This window comes from Delphinus delphis, chromosome 16, assembly GCF_949987515.2.
Source record: "Delphinus delphis chromosome 16, mDelDel1.2, whole genome shotgun sequence".
Taxonomy (NCBI): Eukaryota; Metazoa; Chordata; class Mammalia; order Artiodactyla; family Delphinidae; genus Delphinus; species Delphinus delphis.
In genome coordinates this window covers 32,888,156-32,909,417 of record NC_082698.1, presented here as the reverse complement: position 1 = coordinate 32,909,417, position 21,262 = coordinate 32,888,156, and the positions used below count along the sequence as shown (strand labels likewise).

Here is a 21,262-nt window from a genome sequence, read left to right as displayed (position 1 = left end):
CTTTCAGGAGAAGTCCAGCTGCAGCCTGACCCCATGTGGAACTCTAAAGCATGAATTGTACTACAGAGTGTGTCCTGCCTTGAAGCAAGGAATGTGGACATTTATATCCCTCATCTGACAGTCAGTGACCGGAGAATGTGGGGCATAACCTCTCAGGCATCTCCAGCTGAGAAGGTTGCAATTGGCTAAGGGTAATCCTGCAGAGAAGGGTACCAATGTAAGCAGTCATTAACCAACACCCACACTGCAGGATGGGTGCACCAGCCTAGCAAAGGGCACCTGGGTGGGTGACCGAAAGCATACGCTACAATGATGGTGGCTGAGGCACTACTGTGCTTTGGAGCAGCCATGATGGTCCATGAACCACAAGAGCAGAGAGAAGTGGTCTGAAAGGTGAGAAGAGAATGAAGCAGACACTCAGAAAGGAGGGGTGAGAAACTACATAGTCAAGAGAGAGGGAGGGAGTGGAAAAAGAAGGAGGCAAGAAGAGGGAAAAGGGGTAAGAAAAGGGAGAGGGAAGGAGGGGAAATGGGAGAGTAAAAAGGAAGGGAGGAGGGAGAGTGGGAAGAAGATTGGGAGGCATGGTGTCCCAGCTTAGGTCACCTGAGAACCAGACTCTGAGAAGTTAATGTACATGTATTAGGTAGTACCTTTGAGACCAACACCGGGAAGGGAGAAGGAATTAGAATTTGGCAAAGAAAGCAGCTGAACTGTGATGCAGTTCTAATAAAAGCAACCCTGTAGGGAGCTCTAGAGCTGAGATGTCCTTTCTCAGCTGTCCCAAGTTGGAGCAAGGGGATCAGACCTTTATAGCTCCGCTGGAGGTGGGCTGTCCCTGGAAGAAAGCATGGCCTTGGGTGAGGCTGTTTTTTCAGCCAAGGCAATCCCCAAAGAAGGCAGACAGTAGAGACCCATCTTCTGTTAGTACTCCCAGAAGCTGGGAAAATAAGTCCTTTATTCCTGAATGAGGATCAGCCTCCATCCCAGAGGGAAAGGAGTGAGGAGTAAGAGTGGGAGAGAGGAGACGGGGAGAAGCAGCCCTGATTCCTAGTGATTGTTCATTTTCCACTCCATCCCTCATGATATCCAATGGCACTCACTGTCCTTGAATTCCTTGAGATACCTCTGTAACCTTCTTATAACAACCCATCACACACACACACACACACACACACACACACACATACACACACACACATTTTGTCTTGTTTTAGGTTAGTTTGTGTGGTTTTCTGTATTTGCCACAAAATTATCTTCGACTAAGTCAGAACACTTAGGCACAATGTACTATAAGGTAGATACAGTGGTGAGTACTAGATATTTCAATCTCTTTTCTCTCTGCTATTCAAACTGTATAATTTCTATTGCTCTACATTCAAAACCACCAACTCTCTCCTCTGTCATCTCTGACCACAAATTTCTTTAAAAAGTAGTATTATTTCAACTAGCTCAGAACTTCTCAACTTTCTAAAAATATTTCCAGTGTTTAAAAAAAAATTTGGACCATGGAAATTTTAAAATCTCCAATATATTTTAGACCAACGTATTTCCATTTATATTGTGGACCAATATTTTTGGAAATTAGAATAAAAATGAATTACTAGAAAAACAACCACGTGCTTGGTTATTGTGGCAATGTCAAATTGCTGTAAGAGTTTCTCAGCGCTTCCTCTCAAGTTCTGGACTTATCTCATCCCAAATGGATTCCACAGTCTTCCTGGACTGGCAGTGGTCCTAGAACCACATCTATAGGTAAACTGAACTAGTCAATGAGAGCTCAACTCACTCATTTCAGCTCTTGCAGTTATATGTCAATCTTAATGTGGGATGTAGACGCATTTTCATACGATTGTTATCAAGGGCATCAGGGCATCCACAGAAACCACAGGCCCAGGAAGACCTACAATGGTCCTATAAAGTTCTGAACGTGGAGTTCAAAATTTGACCCAGCTTCTTCTCCCACTCTAGCATCCTCCACTTCACCCACCCACCTGTTACCCACACAACTGGCCAATCCCTGCCTATCTAAGCACTTACATGCTTCCGTGCCCAGGCTGCTGCAACCACCTACAATGCCCTTTCCTTACTCTTTTACCTTTTGAAATCTTAGTCCTTCTCATCGAACCAATTAGATAGGATTTCTCCTTTCTCTGGCTTTCTCAGCCCGTTGCTTTTACCATGAGCGAGACTCACAATTCATTCTGCCTTGCCGTTTGCTTAGTTGTTGGTATGTCCATCTCTCCCACCAGGTTACACATCCCTGAGGGTCAGGACTGTCTCTTAGGCAGGTATGATCATTCTATGCCACCCCACCCTCAATCTCCTAGAACAGTCCCACTTTTAGAGAGAACACAAAGTTGGTGGGAATGAAATAGATTTAAGCCCAGCAGCTTCAGCCTTCATGTTCACATATCTGAGAAGCAGCCACATTCCCTATTCCCTGTGGTCAATTTCCAGTCCCACAAAAAGTCCTCGCCATGGATTACCCCAAAAAAGCAGGCCCGCATAGGCCCATCTGCTCCCCAGGGGTAACCAGGGTGAGATGGAAGGTAAAAGAGACATAATTTATTTCCAGAGTCATTAAAAACACATACTGCAGATCTACCTAAAACCTAGCCCACAAAACTGAAGGCTAGGAACTGATTTAATTAATCCATGGAGACCCTAAGGATGAGAAGTTTGATACTCCTGGAAATTCTATGCCCTTTACAATTTTTATCCCACATCCATGGTCAGCACTACTCAGAGATGCCAAGGGGAAGCATCTTGCCTAGATGAAGCTTTTAACAATAATTCCCAGCAAAACTGTATCCCAGAAATCAGTCCTCTTAGTAGTACCAGATCTCAGGACAACTGTCCTTTATTTCCCTGACCTTGTCTACCCACACATGTTTAACAATTCTACCTTTAATTTAGGAAATATTCTTTAATATTTTAATTTCATTATAATAATGGGTGTCATTTATTGAGCACTTACTATGAGCCAAGTAATATACTAAGTGCTTTACCTGCATTATCATTTTTATCCTTTATAGTTCTATATAATAGTATTATTTTACAGATGAGAGAGCTGAGTCTTAGAAAAGCTAAGTAACTTGCCCAAGTCAAAGAGCCAGTTAAGAAGCAAAGTCAAGATTCATTTGGATAGTATTCATCAGTGACACCATGCTTTGAAGTGCTTAAAGACAAAACATATGAAAACTTCCAAACTCTGTAAACTGCCAGATAGACAGATATACCACTCAGGAACCTAGAGTGTTCCTAGTAGCCTCAGGCTATCAGATACCAACACCTACGGACACAGCAAGCACAATTTCATTGAAGATGTTTATTGATCACCTACTATGTGCAAAACACTATGATAAATGACAAAAACAAAACAAAAACGAGCAAGAAATTGTCCCTACCCTTAAAGGACTTGCACACCACTGGGGCTATTTCTAAAAGGCAGCATGCAAAAAAATAAAAGAGGCAAAAGTAAGATCTATAGGAAAAGTGAGATGTGACCCATGTTTTCCCATTTTTGCCTGTAGGTCTATCCTGATGGTGCCCATGTCAATTCTCTCTTTGGGGCAGTAGACACAGTGGTTAACAGAATATGTTTTAGACTCAAGCAGACCTGGGTTTGCATCTCAATGTGGCAACTTATTAGTTCTGTGACCTTGGGTAAGTTAATCTTGTCTGCAAAATGTGTATAATGATTACATAGAATGGGTTTGTAGTGATATGTGCCCTTATTTTTTTTTAAGTGTATAATGTTTCTCTTTTTTTTCTAAAAGAAGACAGAATCAGGTTCAGAAGGGGTTTACTCTATTGAGGCTATGTGACTTTGGTCAAGCTTCCTCAATTAGCATAAGTCATTCTCAACTAATAATGGTGAGGAAAAGCATAGTCCCATTTCCTGTCTCCAAACTCTGTCCACTCTCAATGGGTGTATCAAAATTATCTGTGGGTGTATTTCTAAATACACATGACCATTTCTCTACCCCAGCTTCTGATCCCTGAGGAGACACGGTGGTCAGGATTCTTTTGGTTGTCAGTTGCTGAAATCCAACTGAACTAGTTTCAACATAAAAATGCATCTAGCTTCAGAAAAACCTAGACCAGAAACTCAGGTGATATTTTCATTAGTCTGTCTTTCTCTGACTCTTGGCTCTATGTTCCTCCATGTTGACTTCTTCCTAAGGCAGTCTCTCCATTCACGGTGAAGAGACAGCCACCAGCAGCTCCGACATTGCCTCTTGCCAGTCTAGCCATGCCCAGTAACAAGACATCTTTCTCTGTAGTTTTAGCACAGGTTGGAGGATGATGCTCAACGGCCAGAGTGCCCACCTGAAGTAATTGTTTTGGCTAAGGATAGAGTGATCTGATTGGCTAAGCTTGGGACATGTGCCCACCCCTGGAACCCATGGATGAGAACCACGTGGAATGAGAGTGAGGTAAGGGTGATTCCCTCAAGTAAAATTAGAGTGCTGTTAAAAAGGAGGAGAGGATGCCACATAGGCAAAACAACAACAGTCATCAGCAAGAGGTGTGGTCTCTACTGAGATCCTCTACTTAGAGAGACAGGGTAACCAGAGGAGAAGCCACGGCCTCAGATGTGTTTAGAATCCCTTCACTAAAAGGTTTCAAAGAGCCCTTCCAGCTCTTATCTTGTGAAACTTGACAAAACATAACCTCCCATCTTTGTTTATTATTCATGATGATTCACTGGTACAATTTCTATATACATTTTTAAATGGTGTTCTCTCAAATATTCTGTTTTAAAATATTTAAACGGATAACCTTTATTTTAAAAGGATGTTTTCCCAAGTGAAGTCAAGCTGCCAATTCTGATTTAGTGGCCACCCATGCCTAGGAGATGAGACCAAGCGTTCCTAGATCATTTTCTCTTCTCCTGGATGTGTTTCCACTTCAGATCAATCTTCATCTGGCGAGGGCAGCTCTCTCCTTGCTCTAGTTACCTTGAGGTTGGCTTTGCAGATTAAAATCTTAGAGGCTCCTTGATGGCCCAGGACTTTCCCTGACTAAGCTTTCCCATAGGTATCTCGTCATTATCTGGAAATTATCATCGGCCAGTCTCAGCAGAGAACAGAATATAAAGTGCTGGCTTCTGTTAATAATGGTTCCCCAGACTTGAGGATATGGGGAGGGGGAAGGGTAAGCTGTGACAAAGCGAGAGAGAGGCATGGACATATATACACTCCCAAACGTAAGGTAGATAGCTAGTGGGAAGCAGCCGCATAGCACAGGGAGGTCAGCTCGGTGCTTTGTGACCGCCTGGAGGGGTGGGATAGGGAGGGTGGGATGGGGGGAGACGCAAGAGGGAAGAGATATGGGAACATATGTATATGTATAACTGATTCACTTTGTTATAAAGCAGAAACTAACACACCATTGTAAAGCAATTATACTCCAATAAAGATGTAAAAAAAATAATAATAATAATGGTTCCCCAATCTGGATGTCCCCCAGAATCACCTAGAAAGCAAACTAACTATACAGATTCTGGGGCCCTCACCTCAGACCCACTAAAACTGAACCTGTAAAGGCTGGGATCCAGGAATTTTTATTTTTAAACATCCCTTAGGTGATTCTGATGTTGATAGCTCATTCCCAGTCCACTAACTGGGACTTGGGGTCCCCTACTCTAAATAACCACATTGGACTGACCAGTGGCATGTCAAGAGCACCAAGCCTATGGTTACAAAAGTTGGCCCCAAACTCTAGCACGTGCTAGCTTTAGGTATTACACTGGGTGAGACATTTAAGTTTCTTTTGGCCTCAATTTCCTCTATAACTTATTGGAACTGGATCAGGTCATCCTGAAGGTCTTTCCAGCTCTGAAAATTCTGTAGCTCTCTGTTATAATGGGGAAAAAAAACTTAGCTTGGAAGTTTGGAGATCTGGGCCCAGTTCCAGCACTTTTATATTTTTGTGACCTTGAGAAGTCATTTTCATTCCCTGGGCCACAATTTTCTTTCTTTAAAAATGAGTTCGTTGTAGTACATGAGTTCTTTATGTTTATAATTTAAAATAGCTCTAAGATAACAATTAAGCCTTAGAGAATCCTTCAGGATAATCTGCTGAGATGTACAGTATGAATAAGCTGAGGATGATCACAGCTTCCTGTTAGCTTGGATTTGCTGGGTTGAGGATCTGCATGCAGCATTTGGTATGTTGGTGTTTAATGGATATGACATTTCACTGCACCAAATGGGAATGGAATATTTTTAGCACAGAATTCATCAAGGTTTAGTAAAAAGGACTTGTTCTCTGAATGGAGTGTGAACAAGCAGAGATACTATTTTAAAAGACCAAAAATAAAGGCCCCTTCCCCTCCACTATCACAAAATAGTCATATGTGCACTTATTTTCACCACAAAGCTTGAAGAACTTACTCCTTTCTGTATCTCCTAAAAGGCAGTATTCCATCTAGTGCAATAACTCTGCCAGCTCACACACATTCCTCCTGTATTTATATTGCCTGTGAACTTATGTTAAATAGGCTAAAAACACTGTTAATCATTGAAAGCTACCACTTATTGAGCACTTACTCATGTGCTGAATGTTTTACATGTATTTAGTCATCCAAGCCTTGCAACAATCCTATTATCAGTGTTTTCTAGAGAAGGAACTGAAGTTGAGAGAGGTTCAGAAGTCTACCTAAGGCATATAGCTAGGAGACAGCAGAGCCCGGATTCAAATCCAGGTCTGTCTTTCACAGACATCGAAAATAAACTTGTGGTTACCAAAGGGGAGAGGGAAGTGGGGAGAGACAAATGAGGGGTATTGGATTAACAGATACAAACTACTGTATATAAAATAGATAATGAACAATGATATACTGTATAGCACAGGGAATTATGCCCATTTTCTTGTAGTAACCTATAATAGAATATAATCTGCAAAAGTACTGAATCACTATGTTGTACAACTGAAACTAATGCACTATTGTAAATCAGCTACACTTCAATTAAAAAATAGCTAGGTCTACAGATGAACTGGTTTGCAGGGCAGAAATTGAGACACGGATGTAGAGAACAAATGTATGGACACCAAGGGGGGAAAGTGGTGGGGGGGTGGGATGAATTGGGAGATTGGGATTGACATGTATACATTAATATGTATAAAATGGATAACTAATAAGAACCTGCTGTATAAAAAAATTAATAAAATATAATTCATAACTTAAAAAAAAAATCTAGTCTGTCTGAAATCAGAGCCTTAGTGATTGACCACTGTACTTGCATTGATTGTATCAGTCAGGATAGGCTGGGGTACATGCAATCCTTTGGTAGAGCTCAAATATTACTTGCCTAAAATAATAAAGATTTCTTTCTTATTCATGCTACTAAGAACACTATTCCAAGTCATCATAATCTTCATATACTGATGCGTGCATTGATGGAATAGCCACTGCTTGGGACATTACTATGTAACTGTATCAGAGGGGAAAAAAACCCCAACAAAGCATGCACTGGCTGCTACTACTATTTTTATTGGAATTCCTTTATTCGATTTTTTAAAAACTGTTTTCATATAATACTTGAATAACCTTTTTAAAGTAAAGTTTTCCCAAAAATGGAGATTAAAGGGGACTAAGCTCCCTTACTGCCCGACCCCAGCCAACTCTTAGAGATGCCACTATTGGTTTGATGAGGATTTTGCTGTCTCATCCTCCTAATCGAAGGCCAATTTGCCCTGTAGTCATCAATGATATGGGGCAGATGTTCATGCTTACAATATTTACACTGGTGTGGGGGAAGAGTGCAGACCACTTTTAAATACACACATCTGCTAAAATGCTCTTCCATGGCAAACAAAAAAGGCTACGTAGTAGGTGGACCCTCCCAGAAGTACTTCCCAGATCCTGCACTGCTAGCCTGCATTAGCATGCTGGGAAGGACCAGCTCAAGACTCTGAAGAAGTCTACACTCTAAAATAAAATTTGACTTGTATTAATGGTCCCTAATAACCCAGCATGTTGGGGTATCTAAACCTAGGCTCCTTTATTTCTAGGATACCCAATTTTACCCCCAACAGCATCTTTCTAAATCTTTTCCCCTTTGCTTTCTGTTTAAAGGGTCAACCTGATGCTGACATTTGAAATTTCTGCAATGCTCAGCTACCACTTCAAGGATGCTGTAGCAGATAAAGCATAACAATAACAATTATAATATTACTCTGCTGTAGTGAGTAGCCTCATGTTCAGAGGCCCCCAAATAGGAACTATCACAAAATGTGGGAGCAAGGTCAAGAGATATTACCGTCTGACAACAAATTGAATGAGAGGCAGGGCAGAGTTGATGAGCTCAGACATTTTCTGGTCATATTTCAGGGCCCTTCCCAGAAATAACCCATTATTCTTTATGATGGGTGCCAGAACCATTCACAGGGCTTGTGAGATAAACTCTACCCGGAAGCCGCAACATGGCTTCATGCCATGCTCCTTAATAATAAGAGGGTCTGGTACCTGTTAAGGACAGATGAAGAAGGAGAGTTGGAGGGTAAGAATTGCAACCTTGGTGGGGAGGGGGATGTGACCCAATGGTTAACAGACAGAACAAGCCCACTGTGGTCAGAGAGGGCAGCAGAACCAGACTGCCCTTGCAGGTGGCCCCAGAGACTGTGTGGCATCTACTGTGGACATCTGAGCTCCAGGGGATCCAGTCCACGAAGGATGGTCCCCAGAAAAGTTGCAGCTAAAGTGGGAAAGGAGGTTTGGGGAAAGAGATTTCCTTTCCTGAGGCTGTTCTGGAAATTCCAAGAACAGAGTCCAGGGGCTACCAAGGTTCAAGAACTAGGATAATAATTAAATTTTTGCTGGATAAACTTTGCCAAGGTCCTGCTTCAGCCTGATAAGGAAGGCAGCAGAGGCCAGAGGAGGAATCTGCAACTGAGGAAAAATATTTAAATAGCATCTTGCTTTAGTATTGTAAACAGAATTTCTCAGTGGGAAAGCAGCACCCCAAATCTGTCCATCTTCAAGGCAATGTTCTCCCCTGAAATCAATACACTGGCCTGCCCCCTGACAGACTGGATTAATCCTCCAAAGCCTGGTCATCCCAAGAGGAACCATGAGAACAGCAATTTGGATCATGCAAAGCTGAAGACTAGAACATAAACTCCTAATGACTCAGCCAAGATACAAGCAGTTAATTAAATTCAGCCTGAAACAACCACCCATCCTACCCAGCAGGTCTGAACAGACTAACCGTTGCTCTGCCTGTGTCACCAATGTCCACCACCTCCACAACAGAGAGATAACAACTTCCCAATAGACCTCCTGCCCTCTATCTTCTTCTCCAGAAGGTGAGTTTTCTCACCCAGGTGATGGTGAGCATGGTGAGGGTCATGTACACACAGAGGGGGCCTGCTTGGTTGCCTCCCTTTCTTCTTGGGTTAAGCCAGAGATGACTATGTGTAGTTGAATTTTACTGCCCTTAAATACAGCAAGACCGATCAAGCCCCGTGTGTGTAGGGTGAAGTACCAAGTACCACTCAGAGTTATTGCTAGTTGAGATGACTGTCCCAGTGGGTCAGGACAGTAAAGGAAATTATTTTTATTTATTTATTTATTTTTTTGCAGTAAGCGGGCCTCTCACTGCTGTGGCCTCTCCAGCCGCGGAGCACAGGCTCCGGACGCGCAGGCTCAGCGGCCATGGCTCATGGGCCCAGCAGCTCTGCGGCACGCAGGATCCCCCCCCAGACCGGGGCACGAACCCGCGCCCCCTGCATAGGCAGGCGGACCCCCCAACCACTGCGCCACCAAGGAAGCCCAAGGAAATTATTCTGTTAACACTTTGTTATCAAAGATGTTAGTCTAACTAGGCACAACTGTTGCTGTCAATGTATTCCCAGCCCTTCTCCTGGCTCTAAAGGTAAAGAAAATTCTGCCTTCTTCTACTCAATTTCTTCCTCTCCCCAAGTCCTCCCAGAGTCCTATTTTGGGGTCTCTCCTGAATCAGCACTGGGAGGAGAATAACACAAAGAAACTCACAGATTAGGCTGAAGGAGGGTGTTCGGATTTGGGTTTTGGAAGGGAGGGACCCAGAAGCAGCTGTGTAAGGGAAGTGGGTGGGAGAAAACATGGGGATTCTATGAAGTGTTTCTGTGGGTTACAGCCCTTTTGTGACATTAAAAAAAAATGTTGGGCTTCCCTGGTGGCGCAGTGATTGAGAGTCCGCCGGCTGGTGCAGGGGACACGGGTTCGTGCCCCGGTCCGGGAAGATCCCACATGCCGCGGAGCGGCTAGGCCCGTGAGCCATGGCCGCTGAGCCTGCGCGTCCAGAGCCTGTGCTCCACAACGGGAGAGGCCACAACAGTGAGAAGCCCACGTACCGAAAAAAAAAAAAGTTGCTTGCCTGTGTTCATTTGAAACAAGTCTTCCTTGAGAATGGGCCCTATAAATCATAGTTTCAATAGAATTACAGGAGAAACTAACATAATTCTGCCTCTTCCTTTGAATGAGCATTTGCATAATCCAAATAGGTTATTCTGAACCTCATGAGGAACACGGAAAAGTACCCAACACACAGGATCTCAAGTTACCCCCAACCAAGCAAACCGGAAGACAAATAGTTATCAAAACCCTGCTATTTCTGATCTTCCCTTCCTTGGTATCACACCTAAAGCTTTCTGGAATCATTTTTGCTGCTTTAAAGCTGTTGGAGACATTTCCACTCCATCTTGCTTCGAAAGTTTCTTTTTCTGGAGGCCTTTGGCTTTAATGTCTCGTTACTTGCCTCCGGCTGCCCTTTAAAACCTCTCACTGTGGGCTTCCCTGGTGGCGCAAGTGGTTAAGAATCCGCCTGCCAATGCAGGGCACACGTGTTCGAGCCCTGGTCCGGGAAGATCCCATGTGCCATGGAGCAACTAAGCCTGTGTGCCACAACTACTGAGCCTGCGCTCTAGAGCCCGCCAGCCACAACTACTGAGCCCACATGTCACAGCTACTGAAGCCTGTGCGTCTAGAGCCCGTGCTCCACAACGAGAGAAGCCACTGCAATGAGAAGCCTGCACACCACAACAAACAGTAGCCCCCGCTCACCTCAACTAGAGAAAGCCCACGTGCAGCAACGAAGACCCAACACAGCCAAAAATAAATAAATTAAATAAATAAATTAAAAAAAAAAAAAAAACCTCTCACTGTGGCCTGGGCTGATGTTTCCTACCTTCATGTCTCCCCCACATGACAGAGCTGGTGTTCTTGGTTCAGTTCCTTTTTCTGTCCTAAAGGGACCCTTCTAGCTTCCAGAACTGAAGGCATTTAAAGAGGAAAACAGCCACAAGGCCCAAAGGCGCTTAGTTAACTAAGTGTTAAATATGCACTAGGTTTTACACCAGAGTATGAGGCATAGGATCAGGAGTGGCTTTTCCTGCTAAAGAAGGAAAACGGAAAGAAGAGGTAACATCAGCTGGAGAAAGTCTCCTGGTTACACATAGAAAAAAATGTTGGTATCTGAGCTGCTGGGGTTCTTTCTCCTGCCATCTCCCTCTCTGTCTGATTTTTTTTTTTTTTCTTTCATCGAAAGAGGATAAGGGCAGAGATAACTAGGAAGAGTTGGAATTCACTGGGGAAATTACCTCACAAGCAGGCTATGGAAGAGGGCACCACAGAAACAGCTCCCCACGTAACCATGGTGACGAGCTGAGGCAGGAAGGGGTGGGAGGGAGGGAGCAAAGAGCCAGTGCAGATAGAGGGCAGGAGGGGACGCAGGGAGGGGAGAAGACATCCAGGTCAAAGGGGTGAGTGACAGGAACTCTGAGTCTTTTAAGCTAAATTCAGGTTTTTAAAGGAAGAAAGAATTAATTTATGATTGCAATTAATTGAGAAGGCAGGATGCACGTTATATCATGGGTTCTTTTTACGTTTAGACAGGGCTTTAAATGTTTCTTTGGAGTTTAGCTACTGTAACAAAGCAAGATTAGGAGTGAACAGTGGAAAGTTGTGGTTAAATAGGGGGTGGGTGCCGGGAGGGTTGAAGAGGAAGGCAGACAGACCTAGAGCTACCTAGAAGCCCAGAGACCACGTGTCATCTCTCCTGAGCACAGCACCCGGCTGCCTCCTGGTGGTGGCTGTCTTATGGAAGATCTGCTCCCTCAGGCTGAAGCAGCAAGACCAAAGCCATCAGTGCAGGATGGCTAGGTTTAGCAAATAAAAATACAGGATGCCCAGTTAATTTTGAATGTCAGATAAATGGCGAATAATCTTTTAGTATGTTTCTGTTCCCTAACACTTTAGTGTGTTTGACAACCCTAGGAAGGGTGACTCCCATTGGTTAAATATCTTCTTGATCTCTCATCATTATGTATTTAAAAAAGGAAGGAGGGAAGGAAGGAAGGGAGGAAGAGAAAATATGAACCCTAAATGGTTAGTTTCTCTCTAATTACCTATCCACACACTCCACCCCTTCTTGCTCTTCTGTCTCTTCACCATCACAGGACACTTCCTAACCAGTCCCCACAATATGTCTTCAAAAAATCAAATCAGAACAAAGCCACACACAATCAAACCAAACTTCTCCGGCTCCTACAAACTCAGAGTGTCTTTGCCTAGGCGCTAATAGTGTATTACAACACCCCATATAGCCTCACCCGTGAGCCTCTGAACTGACCTCACTACTTACCTTTCTTGCAGCTGCCAGATCTACACCTGCTGGTTGACCCCACCTCTGAGCTCCCTGCTTGCACTTTTCTTAGGCCCTTGTCTATGATTAGGACACAATTCTTAAGGTGTCGACTAGTTAAGTGACAGGTGTCAATAAATCCTGTAATGGGGCTTCCCTGGTGGCGCAGTGGTTAAGAATCTGCTTGCCAATGCAGGGGACACGGGTTCGAGCCCTGGTCCAGGAAGGTCCTACATGCATTGGAGCAACTAAGCCCGTTCACCACAACTACTGAGCCTGCACTCTAGAGCCTGCGAGCCACAACTACTGATTCCACTCACCACAATTACTGAAGCCTGTGCTCCACAAAAAGTGAAGCCACCGTAATGAGAAGCCCACACAGCGCAACGAAGAGTAGTCCCCGCTTGCCGCAACTAGAGAAAGCCCACGTGCAGCAATGAAGGCCCAATGCAGCCAAAAATAAATAAATAATAGATTTATTTTAAAAAAATCCTGTAACAGTAACATTTCGAAGAAATGTTTCATAAAAGAGATCGATGTCTGTGGTTCCGCACATGGTGAGTGGTCCTGGTGTTCTTTGATGGATTTTTCTCACACATCCCACCGCAGGTCCCAGCCCCCAGCCCTAACCTAACACCACTATAGAAAAGACCAGAAGTAAGACAAGAAATTGGCTCACAGATCATCTTAAAACTTCAGTCAGATCATGTCGTTCTATTTAAAACCCTCCACTGCTCCTCATTACATTGAGAACAAAATACAAAATGTTCACAATGGCCTGTGAAGTCTGTAGGATTTTCCTCCACCCACACATCTCACTCTTTTCCAAGCTCACTGCCGGCCAGTCACATGGAAGCACTTTCTGTTCCTGGAAAATGCCAGGTCTTTTCCTGCTGCAGGATCCTGCACTTGCTTTCCCTTCTGCCTGGAATGCTGCCCTCTGCCCAGATCTTTGGTTGGATAAATCATTCTGACCCTTCAGAATGCAGTTTTGGGGTGCTAAGAATATTCTATATTATACCTTCAGATTTGTATGCTTTGCTCTATGGATGTCGTGCCTCAATAAAAGCTAAAATATAAAGTGGGCCACCTACAGTAGTTCACTACCACAACACCCTCTTTATTTACTTCTGGACGGTGATCACAATCCAATAGTCATATTGATGTGTTTGTTTAATGTCTGTCTTCCCCCCCAGATCAGGAGTTGGCAAAATGATGGCCCACTGGCCAAATCCAGCCACCATCTGTTTTTGTAAATTAAGTTTTATTGGAACTCAGCCACTCCCATTCATTTAATGTCATCTAAGATGGCTTTTGTATTACAGTGGCAGAGCTGAGAGGTTGTGACAGAGATTGCATGGCTCCACAGAACCTAAAATGTTTACTATCTGCCCCTTTCCCAAAAAAGTTTGCCAACCCCTGCTCTAGACTGAAGGTTTCATGAAGGCAAGAACTGTATCAGTCTTCTCTATCTGTATTTTCAGGGTCCAAACTGTGCCCGACACAAACTCAATGAATGTTGGCTCCCACTGTGTCTCCTGCCAGCTGACCTCCAGTGCCATCTCTTAGTTTGCCCTTTCCCTCATTGGAGCCTGGCTCCTGGCCAGTTGCCCACAGATTGTAGGTTCTTGCCACCTGCCTCCCCACCTAGTCCTGCCTCCTTGCTCTGTATCTCCAACCTGGTGTTACTTGTCCCCTGATGCTGAAAAGTGATCTGATCACAACAAATAATCCTATAACCCAAAAGCTTCCTCTGCTGTTTGTGGCCCATCAGAACCATGTTTTGTAATCAATGATTTTGTGGCATCCCAATCCATTCTCTCACGGGAAGCACGCCTATTTAAATTTCAGTCTTCTATTATTCAGCTTTCTGGACAACATATTTACTTAGGTCTTTTTCTGTTATAAAAATGATCCATCCACATAACATGAAATTTTGGAAGTAAAGAAGAAAATAAAAGGAAAAAATCACCAAGAGACAACCATTTTTAACACTCTGGTGTCATTTCTTTCCATTCTCCTTTCTATCTTTCTATTTTTTTTTTAAAAGCACACTTGTATGAAACAAAAAATGGCTAAGGGCAATTTTCTCTCTTGCATTCTCACAAGCATTTTTAAAATATTATACATTCTTTGTAAATTATTATTTTTAGAAGCTGCACAAAATTATATTGAGTGGATATATTTATGAAATATTTCCCTATTGTTGGGAAATATTTGTAATATATCCAGATTTTTATAACCAAAGATAATTATGAACATCTTTTGTGCATGAAGCTTTTTTCTTCCTTTTGGATTACTTCCTCAAGTAAATTTCCAGAAGCAGAATGACTGGATTAAAGGATATATATATTTTTTGAGTTCAGATACATATTGTCATTCTCACTTTTTAAAAGGCATGAAAACCTCTAGATAATGCCTCAAAGTAAATACACTCATGATACTATTTCCTGTGCTCTAAATCCATAAGAATGAGGGATAAGATGTCAAAATATATATTTATATGCTTCTCTCAAAATACAAGAGGAAAATCTCAGCAGCTCAATATACAAGTAAAACTTAAGCAATAAGCAAAATGTTAAACCACAGGCGTAAGCAGCCGGAGCCAGGCAAGCTGGGCTGGAGTTAAATACCCTCCTGGCCAGGCTAAATGCACCTTCTGTAATAGGAATCTGAGTTGGGCTTCCTACCCAAGAAGAGCGGGCAAGATAGCTCCACCCAGGCATGGAGAACTGTAGCAGAAATACACTACTTGCTCAGGGCCAGTGTCCACGGCAGAGTCCCTTCTGCTCTGTGCCATATGAACTGTGGAGAGTTGTCACTCCAGAAATGGGGAGCTCTGAAGTGAGCTGCACACATATGACATGGGTTGAGTCTGGTTAACCCATGAGATGGAGGCTAAGGCAGCTAAGAAACTGCCTCACAGACAAGGGACATGTGAAAGAAAATTCCCATGCAAAATGAGCTTTCCAGGAAAGGTTTGAAAACACACTTAGCACAATGAGAAGTAGTCCCAAAGGAGAGATTTATATCCTGAGGTGACAGAGATACAAGAAGAATCTAAAAAGAACTTTGAAAGAGGGGCTTCCCTGGTGGCGCAGTGGTTGAGAGTCCTCCTGCCGATGCAGGGGACGCGGGTTCGTGCCCCGGTCCGGGAAGATCCCACATGCCGCGGAGCGGCTGGGCCCGTGAGCCAAGGCCGCTGGGCCTGTGAGCCTGTGCTCCACAACGGGAGAGGCCACAACAGTGAGAGGCCCGCGTACCGCACAAAAAAAAAAAAAAAAAAAGAACTTTGAAATGAATCTGTTTAAAATCTTCAAAAAAATAAAATAAGATAACATCAATAAAATCAGAATAGGAGATTATGAAACTGGAATAGGTAAATAATTTAAAAGAGCATTAAAAAATTATCCACCCCTCAACTTAAAAATAAAACCATCCCTTAAAGGAACTGTACTTCACGACATTGACAGAAGAGGGTGATCTTGAACTAGGAATGACGAATTACTCCAAATCCATAAAATGAAACAAAGTAGCATAAATCAACACAAAGCTACTCTAAGGGGAAAAAAATGAGAATAAAAAAATATTTTAAAAAAAAATTATTTATTTTATTTATTTATTTTTGGCTGTGTTGGGTCTTCGTCGGTGGGCGCAGGCTTCCTCTAGTTGCAGCGAGCGGGGGCTACTCTTCATTGCCATGCGAGGTCTTCTCATTGTGGTGGCTTCTCTTGTGGAGCACGGGCTCTAGGCGCACAGGCTTCAGTAGTTGTGGCACAAGGGCTCAGTAGTTGTGGCGCACAGGCTTAGGTGCTCCACAGCATGTGGGATCTTCCTGGAGCAGGGCTCGAACCCGTGTCCCCTGCATTGCCAGGCAGATTCTTAACCACTGCGCCACGAGGGAAGCCCCGAGGATAAAAAAATCTTAGCTGGAGAAAATTCTTACCAAAAAACCACAAAATTCCAAATGGATTAATATCACCAAACAAGCATTTGGAAACAGGAAAAGCCACTTTAAATTAAAATTCAAAATCCAAGGGGGCTTCCCAGGTGGCGCAGTGGTTGAGAGTCCACCTGCCGATGCAGGGGACACGGGTTCATGCCCCGGTCCGGGAAGATCCCACATGCCGCGGAGCGACTGGGCCCGTGAGCCATGGCCGCTGAGCATGCGCCTCCGGAGCCTGTGCTCCGCAACGGGAGAGGCCACAACAGTGAGAGGCCCGCGTACCGCAAAAAAAAAAAAAAAAAAAATTCAAAATCCAAGAACAGAAATGGACAAAGTGATAGGTAGATAGATAGATAAAGTGATTGAGCAATCAACTGAATGAACTTGGGGAAAAAAAGACAAAATTATTTTAGGAATGAAGGCTAAATTTTAAGTACCCAACAGAGAACAGACTCAAATGAAATTTTAATGAAGAGTATTTAGGAGAGGCAGGAAAATAAACAAGAAAATAAAAATGAAATAAAGAACTAAAACGATTCAGACAGAAAGTGGTTGAAATGGAAGACAAAGAAAATTAAGGATACAAATCATTGGAACTCCTGAAGAAGACATGTAAAACAATGGAATACAATTTATATTTAACCCTATAATTCAAAATGGAGATCTATATCCTGTTTATGTACTGGAAGACTCAATATTGTTAAGATGTCGATTCTCCCCAGATTGAACTATAGACCTATCTAGGAAAAACTCCCTGTGTCTCCTTTACCTTTACACTCACTGACACTTCTGACCTGAGATGTGTGGGTTTATTCCCACACTCACCCATTTTCCAACAGCAGCTGGGTGTCCTACAGTTCAGTTCAATCTGACACTATGTACCTGGAGTGGGCGTCAGATCCCCTAAGTTAAGGGCTCAGTCCCACAAGACTGTCCACACTTCAGATGCCAATCACAAGGCTCAGGTTGTCCCTGGTACTTCTGACTAAACAGTTATAAATCGAAGTTCCCACAACCACCTCCCTGGATTTAATAATTTGCTAGATCAGTTCACAGAACTCAGGGAAACATTTATTACTACATTTTCCAGTTTATTATGTAATAAAGGGTATGGGACTTCCCTGGTGGCGCAGTGGTTAAGAATCCACCTGCCAATGCAGGGGACACGGGTTCAGCCCTGGTCCGGGAAGATCCCACAGGCCGCGCAGCAACTAAGCCCGTGAGCCACAACTACTGAGCCTGTGCTCTAGAGTCCGCGAGCCACAACTACTGAGCCCGTGTGCTACAGCTACTGAAGCCCGCTTGCCTAGAGCCCATGCTCCGCAGCAAGAGAAGCCACCGCAATGAGAAGCCCACGCACCACAACGAAGAGTAGACCCCGCTCGCCTCAACTAGAGAAAGCCCATGCACAGCAACGAAGACTCAATGCAGTAAAATAATTAATTAATTTAAAAAAATGAATCTCAACTATTGCTTTACATTATATATAAAAATGTATTCAAAATGAATCATAAACCTAAACATAATACCTAAAGAAGTAAAATTTGTAGAAGAAAACACGTACAAGAAAAATTTGTGACCCTGGGGTAGACAAAGATTTCTTAGATTAGGCACAAAAAAGCACAAAATATAAAAGAAAGCTGATAAATTGGACTTCACCAAAATCATAAATTTCTGCTCTTTCAAGTACAGCATTAAAAAAGGAAATAGTCAAGCCATGTAATGGGAGAAAATATTCACAATACATACATAAGACCAAGGACTTTTATCCAGAATATGAAAAGAACTCTTATAACTCAATAATGAGAAGATAGACTACTTAACTTTAAAAATTGGAAAGGAAGAAAGATTGGGATGGAAGAGTCTCAGGCAAGCTGTCGAGGAGTTTTCAAGCCAAAGTCACACTCCTCTTGATGGAATGGGCTTGCCTCAGTCCCTCTGCTGTGCTCAATCATTGGAGCAAGTAGCCTAGGGAAGCGGGACTCCGCCCACTGGTGGTGGAGATAGAGGGGCAGGAGTAGGGGCCGGCTTGCAATTTTGCTCTTCGGTAGGAAATCCAGTGGCACATTTTCACAGCCACCCCTTCTCTGTCTCTACTTTCTGTTCTTCTGCCTTTGTTCTCCCAAGTATCATTTTTCTCTGAGCCTCTATCCCTCCTTTACAAAATCAGAGATATGATCATCAGATCTTCAGCATTCTCCTAACATCTGGCAAAGATGAGGAATTCTGGCTTTGTGACTCCCTGAAACTTTGCAGCAGAAAAACATTATTCTCACTGTTGTTAGGGCCACTCCTTTTCTCCAGCCCCACATCCCCTAGCATGGTGAGTCCTTACCTCTCTCAGGGAATTCTGCCCCATTCTTACACTGTAATAAGATGTAATAAGATGCTAGAATGCAGAAAATCCCACATTACACCATCAGCCAACTCTGTGTGTGTGTGTGTGTATTCTCACACAGTGTTAAGCTTTTAAATGTTTTAAGCATTTTTTTTTTTTTTGGAAGACCTGGTGATTCTATCACAAACAGTTTTCTGGAGATTCCCCTGGCCTAGATGAGCTGTTAACCTTTGAACTTGTTATGGGAACCTGTGTATTTTTTAATAAATTATTGATGTAAAGGAAAGAGAATCAGTGATGCTTATCTCAAAGGAAAACAAATGAGGCATTGGAAGATATGAAAAAATTTAAAAACCTGAACAAATCAAGTAATAAAAACAGCCTTTCCACCTTTACTCAAAACATACCAACGGAAAGCTCTCAACAATTCCACAATTTGGGGAATAAGAGCCCTTATTTCTATGGATAAGGTCAATTCGTACTTGTTGGATGAATGAACGAATGCAGAATGGGAGACAAGGTGACCCTGGCATTGTATTGGGTAAACAGGTCATGCTTTACTACTTGCATGGAATCTAGGAATTAAAGAGGTTCATCACCTGATGATTAGCCACTGATCCCAGTTTTTCATCAGCTCTGTTTCTTAAACCTGGAGAAATTTCACTGTGAATCACTCATTCACTTCTCAGAATTTTATTTTCTGTGCTGTGGGAGTCTGAAAGTTAGTATCTACAAAAATATCACCCTGTGAAGCAGTTCAAAAAAGCCAATGATAATATGTGGCTGTAGAACACAGGTCTCCTTTCGAACAAATTTAACCAGGTATTGCAGCGTCTCAAGCATAAAATAAGATCACATTAATTTTTCATGCCCGCATTTTAATGGCTGGAACCACTGAGCTCTTGCTAGATCTTAGGCTCTTGCAGTGGACACAGGGATGGTGAATCCCCAGGTCTCTGTTCAAGGAAGGACTTGCCCAGCTGCTGGGAGTGCTGTCAGCAGAGAACCTTCAGCTGTCAGCCCCTTCAGGGTCAGCCTCATACTTATACAGATGGTCCCTGACTTAGAATGATCAGGCTTAGAATGGCTATAGAGAGCTCCTTTGCCTAAGGTTACACCCTTCCTGGGGCAGCTTATACCTAATGATGGATGGGAGCCGGGCTATATAGTCCCAGCCGTTTCAGCCCAACATGGGACAACTCAGATGCATTGGGTTGCCTGTAGGGTTAGTGGAGGCTGGTGGACCTACATATTAGTCCACCTTCTCTCTCAGCCCAGTCCAGCTTCCTTCCCCTTCCTGCCACATGTGTTGATCTCAAGGGTGCTTCCTGTAAACATCCTGCACACTAAACTCCATCTCAGAGTGTGCTTGTGGAGGACCCAACCTGCAACAACTCCTGCCCACTGCCACCTAGCACTGCCAGATAAAATATGGAACTCCCAGTTAAATGTGAATTTCAGATAAACAATGGATAACTTTTTAGTACAGATCTTCCTCGGCTTATGATGGGGTTACATCCAGATAAAGCCATCATAAGTTGAAAATGTCGTAAGTCAAAAACCTACCAAACGTCATAGCCTAGCCTAGCCTACCTTAAACATGCTCAGAACACTTACATAAGCTGAACGTTGGGCACAATCATCTAACACAAAGCTATTGTATACTATAGTGCTGAAGATCTCATGAAATGTATTGAATAGTGTACTGAAAGTGAAAAACAGAATGGTTGTAAGTGTATTGGTGGCTTACCCTCATGATCATGTGGCTGCCTGGAAGTTGCCACTGGCCAGCATCACTATAGCATCATACAGCATATTGTGAGTACAGAAAAAAGTCAAAATTCAGAATTCTAAGTACAGTTTCTACTGAGTGCATATTGCTTTCACAACACTGTAAAGCCAAAAAAAGTAAGGCAGAAAGAGAAAAACAAATATCGTATATTAACGCATATATGTGGAATCTAGAAAAGTGGTACAGATGAACCTATCTGCAAAGCAGAAATAGAGACACAGATGTAGAGAACAAACGTGTGGACACCAATGGGGGAAAGGGGGGGGGGTGGGATAAATTGGGAGATTGGGATTGACATATATACACTACTATGTATGAAATAGATAACTAATGAGAACCTGCTGTTCTCAAGCACAAGGAACACTCAGTGCTCTGTGGTGACCTCAATGGGAAGGCAACCCAAAAAAAGAGGGGATATATGTATACATATAGCTGACTTGATTCGCCGTGCAGCAGAAACTAACACAACAGTGTAAAGCAACTATACCCAATTTAAAAAAAAAATCGTTTAAGTTGAACAATTCTAAGTCAGGGAGCATCTGTATAAGTATGTC

At 43.0% G+C, this 21,262-nt stretch overlaps 1 long non-coding RNA gene across 1 annotated transcript in view; it reads right to left on the bottom strand.

The window, feature by feature from the left end:
• LOC132439791 (uncharacterized) overlaps nt 1-21,262 on the bottom strand; it is a 91,343-nt gene that overhangs the window by 45,950 nt on the left and 24,131 nt on the right. The window lies entirely within an intron of this gene.